This window comes from Myotis daubentonii, chromosome 2 (assembly GCF_963259705.1).
Source record: "Myotis daubentonii chromosome 2, mMyoDau2.1, whole genome shotgun sequence".
NCBI classification, from domain to species: domain Eukaryota; kingdom Metazoa; phylum Chordata; class Mammalia; order Chiroptera; family Vespertilionidae; genus Myotis; species Myotis daubentonii.
Genome location: NC_081841.1, coordinates 65463026 through 65479325, shown reverse-complemented (window position 1 = coordinate 65479325; position 16300 = coordinate 65463026). Strand labels below are relative to the sequence as shown.

At 39.7% G+C, this 16300-nt stretch overlaps 1 non-coding gene across 1 annotated transcript; it reads right to left on the bottom strand.

The window, feature by feature from the left end:
• Window positions 1-13955: 13955 nt before the first annotated feature.
• LOC132229059 (small nucleolar RNA SNORA11) lies at window positions 13956-14084 on the bottom strand. Its single transcript, XR_009451626.1, has one exon. It is a non-coding gene; the product is annotated as a small nucleolar RNA SNORA11 (small nucleolar RNA).
• Window positions 14085-16300: the final 2216 nt, after the last annotated feature.

The window sequence follows — 16300 nt, the reverse complement described above, 5'->3', positions numbered from 1 at the left end:
TCTTTCCTGCAAACCCTTCCAGTTTCTGTAATTTTCTCCTGATGTCAGGCTGGGATTGGCCTACAAAAATGGCATTTACCATGGTTTGATTTTCTGGGGCCTCAGGTCTAAAGGGGGTGTAGATCCGGTATGCCTCACATAGTCTCTCATAGAAGCTGCTGGATTTTCATCAGGCTTCTGGAAAACCTCAGAGATTTTAGCCATGTTGGTGGGCTTGTTGGCTCCGGCCCTGACCCCCTGGAGGAAGGCCAGATGATATCTTTCTAGCCGGGTCCTTCCATCTTCTGAGTTTGGGTTCCAATCGGGTTTCTCATCTGGGAAGGCCTTCCTGGCCCATCTGTCTGTATCTAATATTCCTGCCGGGGCCTGGGTCTGGAGCCACTTCCGAGCCTCTGTTACTACTCTCATGCACTCCTCAGTGTTAAAGAACATGAAAAGGAGCTGCTTGCAGTCCACCCAGGTGGGCTTCTGGGTCTGGAGGTTCGTTTCTAGGAGGTCTATCATGGCCTGAGGTTTTTCAGAATAAGCTGGGGTATGATGTTTCCAATTCAAGATGTCACCGGTGGTAAAGGGCTGGTAATCATAGACTGGCCCTCCTTCCTGCAAGGTCCCATCTTCGCCAACTACTTTGGCACCCCGAATCTCCCTTAGAGGCATCTGACGTGCTGGTTGTGACTGGGCCCTTGATCGGCTGAACGCAAGCGCCGCCCAACTGGCTCTGGCGAGCCTGGTTGAGGAGAAACAGAAGGGAGTGGTGTTTCTGGACCTTTCAGACCAGCTGGGGAAGCACTTGGTGCTGCCTGTGGCACATATGGAGATGGTAAAACTAGAGGGTCTTCCTCAGGGGATTCTGGCAGAATAAGGGGTTGGGTTCCCTTCTAAGAGACCTGCTTCTTTTCTCCTACTACTAAAACCTTACAGAACCGGACCCAAGGTGGCAAGGTTTGAGCAATTCCTAACCACCTGTCTATGTAAGGGAACTGATCTGGGTGTCCGGGGTCTTCTGTGACTACATTCCAGACTGCCCTGACCAGTCCTACATCTAAAGAGCCTCCGGGGGCCAGCCGGAATTTCCTCACAGAATTTCCTCAGTGTTTTGGGGTTCATTTTAATACCATAGTCCTCAATAAAACCCTTTTAAAATTTTTCCAACATGCAATTGAGAACAGTGGGTTTATTTTGTCCCAACCCCATGATGATTGGTGGCGAGAGACAGATAAGGTTGCAGGGAAATTTACTAAAAGCCTGGAGGGTCTCCTTAAAGAAAAGATCCTTAATCAGCACAGGCAGGGGCAGGGCACATAAAATCTCTCAGCCCTGTGGATCTGTGAGCCCTGCCCCTGAAAGTCCCAGCCAGCCAAAAGAGACAAGAAAAACCACAAATACCTTTAAATCTACCCCAGAATTCCAAAATTTTAACCTAACACAGCAAAATCACAGAGTAAACCAAAGCCCCTAGTACACATAGACAGAAATTTTTATCAACTGTCCCTCCGTGATAGAGAGCAAACGTCTCTGAGAAAACTTAACTCAACAGCGCTGCTTGAGACTTTTGAAGACCATCACGGGTTCAGCCTTCAGTAAATCAAACATTTCAACCAGATGAGCAAACAGAAAATCAAAGTAGCTTTAGCTTTCACACAGACCAGTTAATCAGCAGATAATTATGCCAAGACAGACAAACATCAGTACTCACACTCTTTCAGTAGACTAGCCCAGACTGGAGCTGAGCACTCCCCAGATGGGCATAGGGGCACCCACGCCCCAGAAGAGAATTCTTGACGACATCTTACTGAGAACCTACCGGAGGAGTTAAGACTGTGTCCAGCCCCGCTTCTCAGTAGCAAATTGGCTAGTCCCACACACAAACAGAAGAGCGAACCCATAATTCCTTAATCGAATCTGAATCCACTCACCTCCGGAGTCCTGATTCCCGATTTACCTGAGAAAGTCCTACTTCAAGGGGGAGCTTGATCACCTCCCCCTTCCACTCACTTGGAGTGGGCCTGACTGACTGGGGCCCCTACCTTATCAATTCTGTTGACAGGTCCAGAGATGTCCGTCCACTTTCTCCAGATGCTGGCTCGGTCCTGGGCTGAGGTCCGGGAGCGCCTGGAGTTCCCCCCAGTTCAATTCTGCTAAAATCAACAGTGCACACCTTCCAGAGGCCTATCCTGCACCCCCGGACCCCAAAACCCATCCACTCACCGGAGGCAAGAGCCAAACACGGTTAGCTTTGCAGTCAGGGAACCAAATGTTGCAGAAGACCAAAGAAATACCAAGCACGCTTCCTAGAGAAAGGGAGGGACCCCATTTATTAACACTAGGGGACTATGGGAATAATTTCCAAATCAGAGTGAAGTAACACACAGAGGGCTTCACTTTTTATAACCTTCTGGGGTCTTTGTCTTACAGATATGGTTCCGCCCCCTTTCATGGGCTTACAGAAGGCCCCCAGGTGTTGGGGGTCCCTAGGCCATATCCAATGATCTGTCCTGGGGCCAGCGATAATGACCTTCCTCCCCACCGCCTGACATCCTTACAAGACCAGTTTCTTCCTCAATCTATTTTGAATGATAGTCTTGTTGGACATAGTAATCTTGGTCTCATATCCTTGCTTTCCATTACCTTGAGTACTTCATGCCATTCCCTTCTGGCCTGTAGACTTTTTGATGAGAAATCAGGTGCCAGCCTAATGGGAACTCCTTTGTAGGTAACAGTTTTCTTTTCTCTTGCTGCCTTTAAAATTCTCTCTTTGTCTTAATTTTTGGCATTTTAATTATGATGTGTCTGGACATGGATCTGTTTGGGTTCTTCTTGTTTGGAGTTCTCTGTGCCTCCTGAATTTGTGTAACTTTTTTCTTTACCAGGTTAGGGAAGTTGTCTACCATTATTTCTTCAAACACCTTCTCTATTCCTTTCTCCCTTTCTGCCTCTTCTGGCACACTTACTATTCTAATATTGTTACTTTTCACGTTGTCTCACAGCACCATTAAGCTGTCCCCGTTTTTTAATTGTTTCTTCTTTTTAGTTCTCTAATTGAGTGATATTTTCTTTTCCTTTTTCAAAAAAATATATTTTATTGATTTTTTACAGAGAGGAAGGAAGAAGAGGGATAGAGAGTTAGAAATATTGATGAGAGAGAACCATCGATCAGCTGCCTCCTGCACATCCCCTACTGGGGATGTGCCCGAAACCAAGGTACATGCCCTTGATCGGAATCGAACCTGGGACACTTCAGTCCAAAGGCTGACACACTATCCACTGAGTCAAACCAGTTAGGGCTGAGTGATATTTTCAACTCTGCCTTCTAATTCACTGATTCGATCCTCAGCTTCCCCGAATGTTCTGTGTATTCCTCCCAATATGTTCTTTATTTGTGTTATGTCGTTCTTTATCTGAGGCTGTTCTTTTTTCATAGTTTCTATATCTTTTTTCATACTGTTGAGCATTTTTACCATCATTACTCTGAACTCTGTTTCAGATAAACTTTTTTTATCTCTGCTTCATTTACCTCTTCTTCTGGAACATTCTCTAGTTCTTTTGTTTGGAGGTTGTTTCTTTGTCTCCTCATTTTGGCTTTCTGTTTGAGTTTGTGACTATGTTTTAGGTAGATCCTCTACACGCTCAATCTCTAGTGCAGGACAGTGTTAAAGGCTATTTCTGACTAATTGGATCAGACAGACTCAAAGCCTCTGCCTCTGTCTACAGCGGCGGTTCTCAACCTGTAGGTCGCGACCCCTTTGGGGGTCGAATGACCCTTTCACAGGGGTCGCCTAAATACATCCTGCATATCAGATATTTACATTACCATTCATAACAGTAGCAAAATTACAGTTATGAAGTAGCAACAAAAATAATTTTATGGTTGGGGGTCACCACAACATGAGGAACTGTATTAAAAGGTTGTGGCATTAGAAAGGTTAAGAACCACTGGTCTACAGACTAATAGGATTCCAACTTGAATTACTCCCAGGCAATTGTTCTCAGGTGTGGCGAGAGTTTTTCAACAGGGTGGGGCAGTTGCTTCTGCCTCGAGGCTAATTGTTACTTTTAATCTCTTAAGTGGCCTCAGTGCAAGGTGTGTTCCAATAGGGTTTGTGGACTGTCTTCTCCCGAGGCAAGGCAGATGTCTATGTGAGAAAGATGTCCTCTGCTGCGTAAGGGAATGACTCAGTCCAGGAAACTTGCGGTGTCTGCCTTCTGAGCTCTATCCCCGGAGTCCCCAGTCACTTCACCCTCCACAGCTCCAGTCCACTTCACCTCCCTCTGCCAGAGCACAAGGTGAGTGGCTCCACAGGGAGTTTTTGTGCATTAGCCCTTTAAGAAGGTTCCTAGACTTTCAGCTGCCACTTCCTGGCAGACAGCACCCCATTGTTTTTGTTATCTGGGTACCCTCCTCAGTTTTGGTGCTCTCTGCTGGGGAGCTCATCTTGGGGATTAGATCCCAGAGTTCTCAGTGCCTCCCCCACTCTCCCCCCCCCCCCACCTCCACCCCACCACACACACACAGCTGAGATATCTCTCCAGGACTTCAGTTGCCATCTGTGGGTGCCCTTTCGCACCCCCATCCCTCCTACCAGTCTCTATGTGGTCTCCACCTTTGGTCCTTGGGTATCAGGTTTCTCTCCTGTGAGTTTTCCATTGATTATTCAGGAAGACTTTTTGTATTTCAGTTATAATTCCAGCTTGTTCCTGGGAGCATGTCTGTGCAGCATCCTCCTACTCTGCCACCATTTTTAATCTTGGTTGCAGGCTTGATCCTTGATCCTTATTTGCTACTGTTATGAATCGTAATGTAAATCATAATGTAATTGTGTAGGAGGCAACCAATTGATGTGTCTCTCACATCGATGTTTCTCCTCTTCTAGTATTTTCTGAAGAGAAATAATTATGCCTCAAAGTATTGCAAACCAAAGTAATCCTTAGTCATGTTAGTCTCATATGAATGAAGCAGGAGGACCTCATGGTGGGGGAAGTGATAAAGTGGCGCGGCTCTAAGCACTGATTTTTCTACTTTTTAGCTGCTAATGGAAGCACTTTTCCCAAAATTGCTTCCAAAATGTCACATTTAATGGTGAAGAGCATAACTCTACTTTTGAAAGTTTCACTTTCTTAACAAGGTAAATCTGCATTTTTTTTTTTCAGTAAAGCTTTCCTTCCTTCCTTCCTTCCTTCCTTCCTTCCTTCCTTCCTTCCTTCCTTCCTTCCTTCCTTCCTCCTTCCTTCCTTCCTTCCTTCCTTCCTTCCTTCCTTCCTTCCTTCCTTCTTATCCGCATTAACATTGAGTATTCTAGGGCAAGTTCACACATGAAGTTGGAGTTCACGCCATTGTTCTCTAAGAAAAGGCTAGATAAACATCAATGAATACATACATAAGTCTGAAAATAAGCACTTAAACATAACACATATTATTCAAAAAATGAATTTGGAACACCTATTTTATTTTTTAAAATCTTCATTGTTGAAAGTATTATATATGTTCCCTTTTTCCCTCCATTGACCCCCTTCTAGCCAGTTCCCACCTCCCTCCCCAGGCCTTCACCACCCTATTGTCTGTATCCATGGGTTATACATACATGCATACAAGTTCTTTGATTTATCTCTTCCACCCACCCACCCCCATCTTCTATCTGAGATTCGACAATCTGTTCCATGCTTCTATGTCTCTGGATCTATTTTGTTCATCAGTTAATTTATTTTTTCTACATCAGATTCCACATATGAGTGAGATCATGTAATACCTGTATTTCTCTGATTGGCTTATTTCGCTTAGTGGAACAATCTTCAGGTCTCTCCATGCTTGGGACAAGTATTTTAATGAATATTTTCTAGGGCAATTGTACTTCTTCAAATTGTGTGTGTGTGTGTGTGTGTGTGTGTGTGTGTGTGTCCAGATAAACCACTGAAGTATTATGGGGTATTCTTTTGAGAATATAAATGAAGAATTCTATAACTAGTCTCTATAGAATTTGGAGTCACCCTCTCCTCCCTTACAAAAGTTTTAAAATATAATTTTAACTATGCAGTGCAGACACATGAACTTAAATGAACCAAAGGCTGTCCTTGCATTGTGTATCAGAAGACTAAGTAAGCCACAAATATTGAATGTTTAGTTCAAACAGTAATAAGACAAATTCTGAATGCCTCTTTGTTCTTATTTTAACAGAAATCATAATATACTTTAATACTTTCTTGGGAATATTAAACCTCAATAGCCAATAATTTTGAAGTAGTTTTCCCATCTAAATAAAATACAATTTATTTAGATATGCAATATCTTAAATAAGTTATTATATCTATAAAATATATGACAACAAAATAGCTACATGAATTCCATCAACTAGGCTTGAAAACATCTTACTATTGTAGACACACACAACATACACACACACACACACACACACGTACACATGTTTTTATTGATTTTAGAGAGAGACAGAGGGAGAGAGAGAAAGAGAAACATCAACTCCTGCAAGCCTGCGGGGACTGGACCTGCAACCTGGGCAAGTGCCCTGACCATAAATTGAACTGGTGACCTTTCAGTGCCTGGGATGACACGCAACCAACTGAGCAACACTGGCCGTCACACTTCTGAAGACCTGAGTTACTCTGTAACGACTACCCACCTCCCAGCACCAAACGAGGTAGCTTTCATTAGAAATTGTTTACTCTTGGGAATGATCAATACATTCTTTGTCAAAGTAAAAAGAGTGTGGAAAAAATGACTGATCTGATTTAGATAAGAATTATTGATAGTTTCAAACTGCTGACCCCTCTTCTGTGGAGGCAAAATTTGTAGACAGAGTAAGATCTGTGTGTGTGTGTGTGCGTGTGTTCCTGAAAAGTTACTTTAAACCAGAGATAAAGTTAGTTATTTTACAGGAAATAACTCTGTTTCTCCATGGATCAGTGATACAGTCATTTTTGACCTCTTCAAGGAGCTCAAATAATAATAAAAATTTCAAGTTAGACTTGCCACTCATTCCAAACTGAAACTGACTTTCAGATCATTATCGGAACAAAAGCTCAGTAAACAAACTTCTGAACCATGAAACAAATAACTCCCAGGCAGTACTTCCTAGAGTCAGGCAATTCTAGCCTTCACTTTGGAAAAAAAAGAAAATATTTCCATAGCAGCAAGCCAGTGTCAGCATCTCCATTCTATAACCCCGTTCCCTCTCGGCCTTAGGAGTAGCATGATATGCAGGGTGGTTCTGAAATGCCAGTGTAGTCTGGAAGACCTCCTTCCCAATGTTTGTTGCTGTTGTTGCACTGTAGTCATAATCACTTCTAAATAGATATTGAGTATCATCACGTGGCAACGTTTAGTTTGAGGGATGTGTAAGAAAAATGGGCAGAGGAAATGTGGTTTTGCTGCCTACCTTACAGAGGTGGAGCATGAGGTTTGGTCCAGCAGCACATTTGGATTCTGATTGGCTAGCAGAAACACCTTCTCCCAACCTGGCTAGGCTTATTGGGTCTCTGCCCTGCTATGAGAACTTGGCTGATACACAAAGCATGGAAATGAGTCCAACCCTTTCAGTCTGGACTCACTGCCCTAGTGACAGCTCTGTAGTGACCCATTGCAGAGGTTAAAATGGTGCCCTATCAACCCATGCAATAAAGAAGGTACAATGAGGAAATGCAACATTGACTTTGTTTCATTATTTTATCACTATATATAATTGTTTTGAGATTTTGCAAGACTAAGGACTATGTTGCATGACTGTTTCACTTATAATTTTATAATCATCTGTATGAAAACAACTTTTAAATAAATACCACAATGTTTTCTTTACTAGTACTGTATGTTTTATTAATGATTACATATGCATAAGTTAGTCTTGTCTCTCTAACTATGAGGTATATAACTTAAAGGAAAAGAGTGAGCTTACATTTCTTTTGTATTCATAAGACATGTGAAACCCTATAGATATATGCTTCTTTGATTACAATTTGTCTAAAATATCCAATGGTAGCTGCCTCTGTAATATTATAAAATCTTTAAATCATAGAAGTAAATTCTAGTAGAATAATATTTAGTTTTTTAAAATTAGTAACAGCTAATTTCTGGGGTACTTATTTTCCATGAAATAAGTACCATTATTATCTCCATTTTACAGACAGGAAAATTGAGGCTCTACTAGGTTGCTCATGTTTACATTGATAGTAAGCAACGGAATTGGGACTCCAATGCAGTTCTGTTGGATTCTATGCTGTTAACAATGATGTTATTCTTTCTCCCATATTTACACATGTAATGTGAGCCTTCTGTACTTAAATTTGTATTTTTCAACTTTAAGTTTTTCCAATTAAAAAAAAAAGAATGATATGGGTCTCAGTAAATACAAATGATTCTTCTCAGATTAGAAGTCAGGCAGTCTACTGATATTGCTATCAGAATTCAATGCAATTCCAACATTGAAAATAGAGCTGAAAAAGAAAACCGTGGAAATGTAATGCTGTAACTGATATTTTGTTCTTTTTGCTGCAGACTTTGGATATTTTATTTAAAGAACTGGTTGGAAAACAGTCGCTACAAAAGAATTGTGAGGGCTGGGGTAGTCTCTGGAAGGTCCCTTCAGTATTAGCTGACTCCCCATTCTCTAGTTGGGCAGTGCTTCCTGCTGCTGACTTGGGGACCTTTCCTATCCCCTCATTGTAAGTCTGCCTTCGGAAGAACTACTTCTTGTCTGGTTTCTGCTGTCTTTCTGGTCTCCAGTCAATTTTTCCTGCCAAGCTGGCCACTAGTTGATTAACATGCAATAAATCCACTTGTGATTATATCATGATGGACATGAGTAAGTTACTGTGTTACATACCCCACGTATATTTTAATATGGACTCCAAGGAGACCATGGCTTGACCCAAAGATTCTCTTTCTAGGAGTGGAACATGTAATCTCAGAAATAGAAGAAAGAATAATACCACAGCGATCTCACAACCTAGAGCATTAAACTTAGAGGTAGAAAAAGAATCATTGCTCAGAAAAGAGCACAGTTTGATGCTCATGTCAAATGATTGGGATCATTAAACAGATCAGGTGGAAAAAACAGTAATAACACCTAAGTTTCCTGACCCCAATCTATGCTTTAGTTAACAGTTTTCTTCCTTTAAAGAATACATGCTAGAGTGAATCTTTTTAAAACAATTTTTTTCCTTTTAGTGTCTCAATAAATCCATAACTGTAGTATAATCATGAGCAAGAAATTCTAATCTTGGTTTTATAGCTATAGCTTAATAAATTATATTCTTATGAGCAACTGTTGAAGCAGCAAAAATTTCTAGTCTTCCATTTCAACTGAAAGCCTTCCTCTGAACAAGCTGTTAGAACACGTTCAGAGATGCCTATCATGGGAACATATAATAGGATAAATTGACTGTGGGAGAAGAAGGCAGAGATTAGTCACTCACAAGCTGGCAGCATAAAGACCAGGTGAAAGGCTGTGCACCAGACTGACAGCCAGGAGAACTGGCACCCAACCTTGATTTGGGTGGGCATTTATTTCTTGAGTTTACCACATACTTGTTAATAGAAATACTAAAGAAAGAAGTTTAGAATACAGTTTTTAAAAAAAGACTGAAAGAGTTTGTTGTCATGGTATATTCCTTACAGATTATTAATTTCCCAATAGAGAAAATAATGGTTAACTCAGTTGGATAAAGTTTGAAACTAAAGATACTGAATCCTGAACATGTCACACATCAAATGCTAATTTAATGAGCCCTCTCTTGTTTTGTGATGCACTTGCTTGATTACCTCAGAATAGCTGGTTTAGGGTAAATTCTTACTGGAGAACCATTCTGGTTTTCAAGTGTCCAATGATAACCAAAATAACCAATTTGCTATTTAGAGGGTTACTTTATTTACTTAGTGCTGCTGAGATAAGGCTGATGCTAGCAACTATTGTATTGCTACCACACTTACTGGTTTCCTACCATATTCAATCCCTCCTTGGGCCACTGTGGATATTACTGTGCAGGAGAATGGCGAATTGGAAGTGATGTTAGCTATCCAAGGAGGTAAAGGGTCAGGCCGAGGCTGAGGATATACTTGGAAGCAACAATGATGTTCAAGACTTACCTAACTGCTGGATTTGTCATGCTGGTATTTTGTATTATGTCCTTAATATTTTTGAAATTAACAGGAAAAAATAGATTCTAAAATGCAGTGGTTCATCTCTCAGCCCTTATTATTCTATCCTCACAATGCGCATCACAATGAAATGACTGACTAAGGACTTTGAATACAAGTAAATATAGAAGCTCTATATAACCATGCTTGTCGAATCAGGAGAAAGAAAGAAAAAGCTCCGAGGAATTGTTTATGCTTCCTTTCATCTGAAGTGCCATTTTCTCTGTACATCAGATAACATATTGATTTTAGTGTACTTCAATTCTCAATTTTCCATAAACCATGAAAACCTTAATGACTTCTCCAAAGCGCAAGTGAGAAACAATCAATTAATTTTCCCAGTAGTTCAACTCTGTCAAAATTAAAGTGCTACTTTAATGAATTTTCAGACATTTAGGACCTACGCAGCAGCAGTTTAATGCCAAAAGCCTTTCTTTTACCCTTGCAAGAAGAGTTTAACTATATACCAACTAAGTAGAGAGTTCACGTTTTAAACTTTGCTATAGACATAAAAATACAACTTGCTTTACATGATGTTCTTCTAGGGTTCAACTGAATGCTGAGTTCACAGTAGCTCTGAACAGAACTGTTGCAGAATCATCCATAATACCATAGTCAAATGCATCAGCTACCACCCAGGTGACACCATTCCTCTGTGTTGTGATGTGAAGGATAACAAAAAGGGCTGTCCTATCTTCTCCTATAGGTCTCATCTTACCTAAAATTCCCACTGTTAATAGAATCTCTTACAAATAAGACTTTTTTTTTTTCCCCAAAGACCAGCAGTACAATTTCCTGGAAGGGAAAAGAGGCTAGAGAACTAACCTGCTCCCCTATGCACAATGGTGAGCAATAGTTCATTAACATAGATTAGTTTATCAGATTAGTAAACTGTCACTTAGAGAGCAAAGATTACAACTGGGACAGGTGCAGTTTGGGGATAGTGGAGAAGAGGTGAGAAGGTCTGCCTCTTGCAGTGACAACAGGGAAGGCTCCAGGGAGAAAGAGAGCAAACAGTAATGGTGGAAAAGAGAGTGCTGAGAAGGGTCAGCATTGGAAAAGGTTAGGGGCAGCCTCAATGCAAAATTTCTCCCAGGCTGCTCTGAATCTGACTATGAATAAAGCACTAGAATAGTAATTGGACTAGTGAAATGAGTTAAAAATAGAACTAAATTACACGCAGATAGGATGCCCTTGTCCCTTTCATTAGCAGAATACGGAGTGTACTTTGCTGAAGTAAAAGTTCAGGGATGTTGCTTGCTTGGTAAAAGTCCATTTGTTTGGGGCATTAGAAAATCTGTGACCCTGAGATGGTGCTATCCTGGCATTTCATTTAGGGGCTATTAGGTTTTTCTTAAATTCCTTTTTTTTTTTTTTGTCTTTCTGGTTTGTTTCTTTTTTCACTTGGGTTACAATGCAAAACATTTAATAATTTAGTGAATCCAGGAAAGTTGTCTTGAAGCGCCTTTAACTTGTTTATAACTTTCTCTTTTCACAAGACTGGATTTGTCAACAGATCCTTTACAAGAGAGGCATTTTTCTCTCATACACATACAACCATCAAACAAACTAATTTGCAATCTAGCCTTTTCCCCTTAGATTTCAGGGTGGCTATCGATGGTCACATTTCTTGGTGCCCATCTAGTTTATTACTGTTCATTAACATTTTGAATGTGCTCCTCTGTCTACCTGTTAATCTTCTGCAGGTTTTTCCCTAATGTCAATCCTTTCTGCTCTCCCTGAGGCTGACTGTGAAGAGCAGGCTAGGGGAGCTTCTGAGTCCAGCTCTGGGGCTTCCTGCTTCTCCGCTCACAGAAAGCAGGTTGGCATTTCTTCTTGGAAACTGACCTGCCTCATGGTTTCTAGGAGGCGCTCACTATTATCATTCCGAACCAAGTACAGTTATTTCTCCCCCCACAGATAATGCTAATGACCCAGCTACATTGCTTCTTAAAGCTTAGGCAAATGGGTGGGCAAATGGAAGAGGCTGATTATTATTCAGGGCATAAGAAAAAAAATCAGGAGGCAACGCAGTCACCGCGCACAAGAAAGAAAATCACGTCATAAATCTCGCGTTATTTTCCATTTACATAATCAGTAGCAAATATCACTGGTAGTGCTTAAATAATGTAAATATAAACTAGGAGCGACTCTATCCATGGATCTTAATGAAACATCGTATATAATGAGTGTGGAATAAAAAGGCTCATTGAGTAGATTTTTAAAAGTCAAAGAGAATATAAAGAAATGCTCATACATGCATAATGCATATGTGTCAGGCACTTCGCCTTCAATACTTTTACAAGTTTTCAGCTTGTAAAAATAAATACGCTTACAAATCCCTAAGGGACCTTTGTAATATAAAATATGGTTTATTGATTTTAGAGAGAGAGGAAGGGGAAGAGAGAGAGAGAGAGAGAGAGAGAGAGAGAGAGAGAGAGAGAGACATCAACGTGAGAGAGAATGCCTCAGGTATGTGTTCCCCCTGGGGATCTAGGGATCCAGTAGAACAGCCACCTTTCAGTGCACAAGGAAGACTCTCAACCAACTGAGCTACACAGACCTGCCAGGGCCTTTTTTTTTTTTTTTTTTTTTTTTAATCCTTTTGGAACATCATACAGATACCGCTCTGAGTTAGTGTTCCTGGGGATTTCAATGGACTGGCTGGTCTGGGCCCCACAGCTTGTGTGGAAATAAATGCTGCTTAGTGTTAAGTTAAAGGCAGATAGATTTGTCTTCACAAAAGGCTTTGTTCATGCTCTTTGCTGGGACTGCCTGCAATTATGATACAATCTATTTGTTTCATTCCAGATGTTCACTTGCTGTTCCTTTGAAGTAGGCAAGTGAACATTATTGAGTACTTCCTATACATGGAAATAAAAAAATTTCTATAAAAGTCAAATTATTTGTAAATGGCGAGTCTGCCAAACCCAAGAATAAAGCTCTAATTTCTCAAATTCAATTTCTTAGCCTATTTTCTTCAGAATAGCTCATAAATATTCGAACTCCAGAGTAATTGGAAAAAATTCTCAAGTCTTCAATCACTTGTTTTTAGAAACAATATTTACTAAGATTTCCCTCTTAAAGTGCAATACTGCTTTAAAAAAAAAATGTATGAAACAGGAAAAAATTCAAGATAATGCTAATACCCAGAGAGAACATGTATCTCTTCCCCACTAAAAAACAATTGGATTCTTACTATATATACATGTTGCTTTTCATTAGCTAAGTAGGTAATCTATATTAACATCTACTATTATTTTATGTACTATTAAGAATCAAGGGGGAAAACTGACCATGCTATGACACAACACTTAACTACATAGAATTATTATTTTATACTTGTGGAAAGAAATCATTTAGACATAGTTTAATCAAACATCTTGAGCTTCCGTAAGTAAAAAGTAAGTGAAATTAACTGGTTAAGTATTCCTAAAATTTTTTCATCTTGAACTTCAACTCTTAGGATTCACTCTGTGATTTACTTTTTTGATATATGTGTTTTTCTGCACAGGCACAGGCAAGCTATAAGAAATTTTATGATTTTAGATATGTAAAAATATGAAAAACTATGCATCTTAGAACCTGTGATATATAGTACATATGTAACCCTCATTTTTGCTGAACTTTATATCATGAGAATTTACTATCACTTAAGGGTTTTACAACAGTCAATATAATTTTTATAAACAATTCCCCATTGTTAGACATTTAGGACCTTCCCAATTCTTTTGCCTATATACATATACATATATATATATGTGTGTGCATATATATATATATCTATCTATATATATATATATATTTGTTTTTTTTCATGTATAGGGCGTAATGTCACAGGAAGGCCATAGTATTCTGCCACCCGTGAGGAGGAAGCCCAAGTTGCTGTTGGATGTGTTGTACACAGAGAAGCCATTCTTCAGGCGCTCTGCTCTCTCCACACCCAATCTTTTGCCATTATAAATAAAGATGTGATAAATATCTTTGAGCATAAATCTTTGTTCACATCTTTGACAATTTCCTTGAGACACTTATAAAAATAGCATAACTATGTAAAATGATATGCAGTTTGCATTTCCTACATATTGCCAAATTGCTTTCCAAAATGACTGTACTAGTCTGTACCCTAACCAGTAGAATGTGTGGGCACACTGTTTCCTAACAAGTGTTTTCCACTATTACCAATAGTATGTACAACTTAAATCTTGCCTCTTGACCAACCTACCCTTTCCTTTCATTTATTTTCATTTATCACCTGCCAGCATGATAAATAATTCCTTTCCCTTTTTGGTATTTACTTCTCTTACTGATCCTATGAATTTCAACTAAGAAAGCTCTTAGTCATTACTTAGCCAATCTATACTAGATGTAGCTAGCTACCTTAATTTTCCCTCTCAGGTCAGTTTTCTTAATCACTTCATTGCTCTAATTTTTTAGATACTCAAGGGACTAAACCTGAATTCATTATTAGAAGTTTTTGTCATGAACATAGAAACCATCCATTTAATATTCCTGATGAGATACTTATTTATGTCTAGTCATCCATTCCATTAGTCATTTGTGCTCTTGTTCACAATAACAATAATTTTTTTTAAAAAAATCATTGCTCTTCATTCTGACTTAAAAGGTTTCTTTTTGAAATATTGTCAAGCCTTATTGAAATAGGCAAAATTCCCATCACTAGTATGTTTATGGGCCAGGTCTTCATGATCACTGGAGATTTATTTAGGAAATTACAACTCTCTTAATATTCATCTTTTCAGCAAGCACCCATTGGGCACACACTATAATGTGCAATGCTGGATGCCTGTGGCAATGCCAAGAAGCCTAGGGAACATTTCTGGCTTTATGATAATAATATTAATATGAGAAACTTACTGGATTCTATCCGTGTGCCAGGCACTGGTCTAAATGCTTGACACACATTAACTCATTGAACCTATCCAACAATGACATGAGACTGACTTTATTATTATCTCTATTTTATAGATGAGGAAGCAAAGGCAGGGAAAAGCAAGTAATTGCCCAGGATCATGCAAATGAATTTGAACCTAGACTATTTCACTTCAGAACTGACTTAATGCATACTTCCCTATAAAAACTTAGGGTATAGATCAGACTTACATATAAGCTGTAATAAAATATTGAAAATATGAAGATATGGTAGTATAGGAGGTAGTATAGGAGGGAAATTCAGAGAAATTAAGATCTAAAGAAGAGGTAGAATATGAACAATATCATTTTGGTTAGAGATGAAAATGGGTAGAAATGAAAGTGGATATAGTTTAATGGGGGGTGGAAAGATGAACTCAAGAGCCCCAAACCCCTGGGCTCAAATTCTGACTCCAGCATATAGTAGTTGTAAGGGATCTTTTCTTAGCCTCCGGCACTCGACCTAGTTCGTTATGTTTCATTTAAAAAATATATTTTTATTGTTTTCAGAGAGGAAGGGAGAAGGAGAGAGAGAAACATCAATGATAAGAATCATTGACGGGCTGCCTCCTTCATGTCCCCCACTGGGGATTGAGCCCACAACCTGGACATATGCCCTGACCGGGAATCGAACTGTGACCTCCTGGTTCATAGGTCTAATGACCAGAGCCTTGTCAGTTGGGCTTAGTTCTAATGAGCAAAGTAATAAATAGTAGAGAGGTTTTCGGGGGGGGGGTGGGGGTATTGAGGCATTTTGAGGGAAAAAACGAGGGAGGGAGAGGTGGGCGTATGTGGGAAGCAGTTGTGGCTAAAGACAAATTGAAATAGGTATGAGGAGTTGTTGGAAGACTTGAGAGAGCAGAAAGATAACTTGTCATTTTACTAAACAGAATCAACAACAAGGTTGGCAGCCATATGGTTTTGGATTAAGGATAGGCTGAGGAAGTGAACCTAGAGGAGGCTATTGTTATTGTCCAGGTGAAAGATAATAAAGGCATGATCAAGGCAATATTCATGGAAAAGAAGGAGAGAGGCACCAGAATTATTTCCAAAGTAGATTTGAAAGAACTTGGTAACCAATCTGGGATTTGGGAGTGAGTCAAATGTTCCTCCAATTTTCGCCCCAGGGGCCCGAAATGATGATAATGCCTTTTGCAGAGAGAAACTGCAGTTAGTTTAAGAATGAATCACTGTTGAAAACTTGGGTATCAGCAGAATAGATGACTTTTT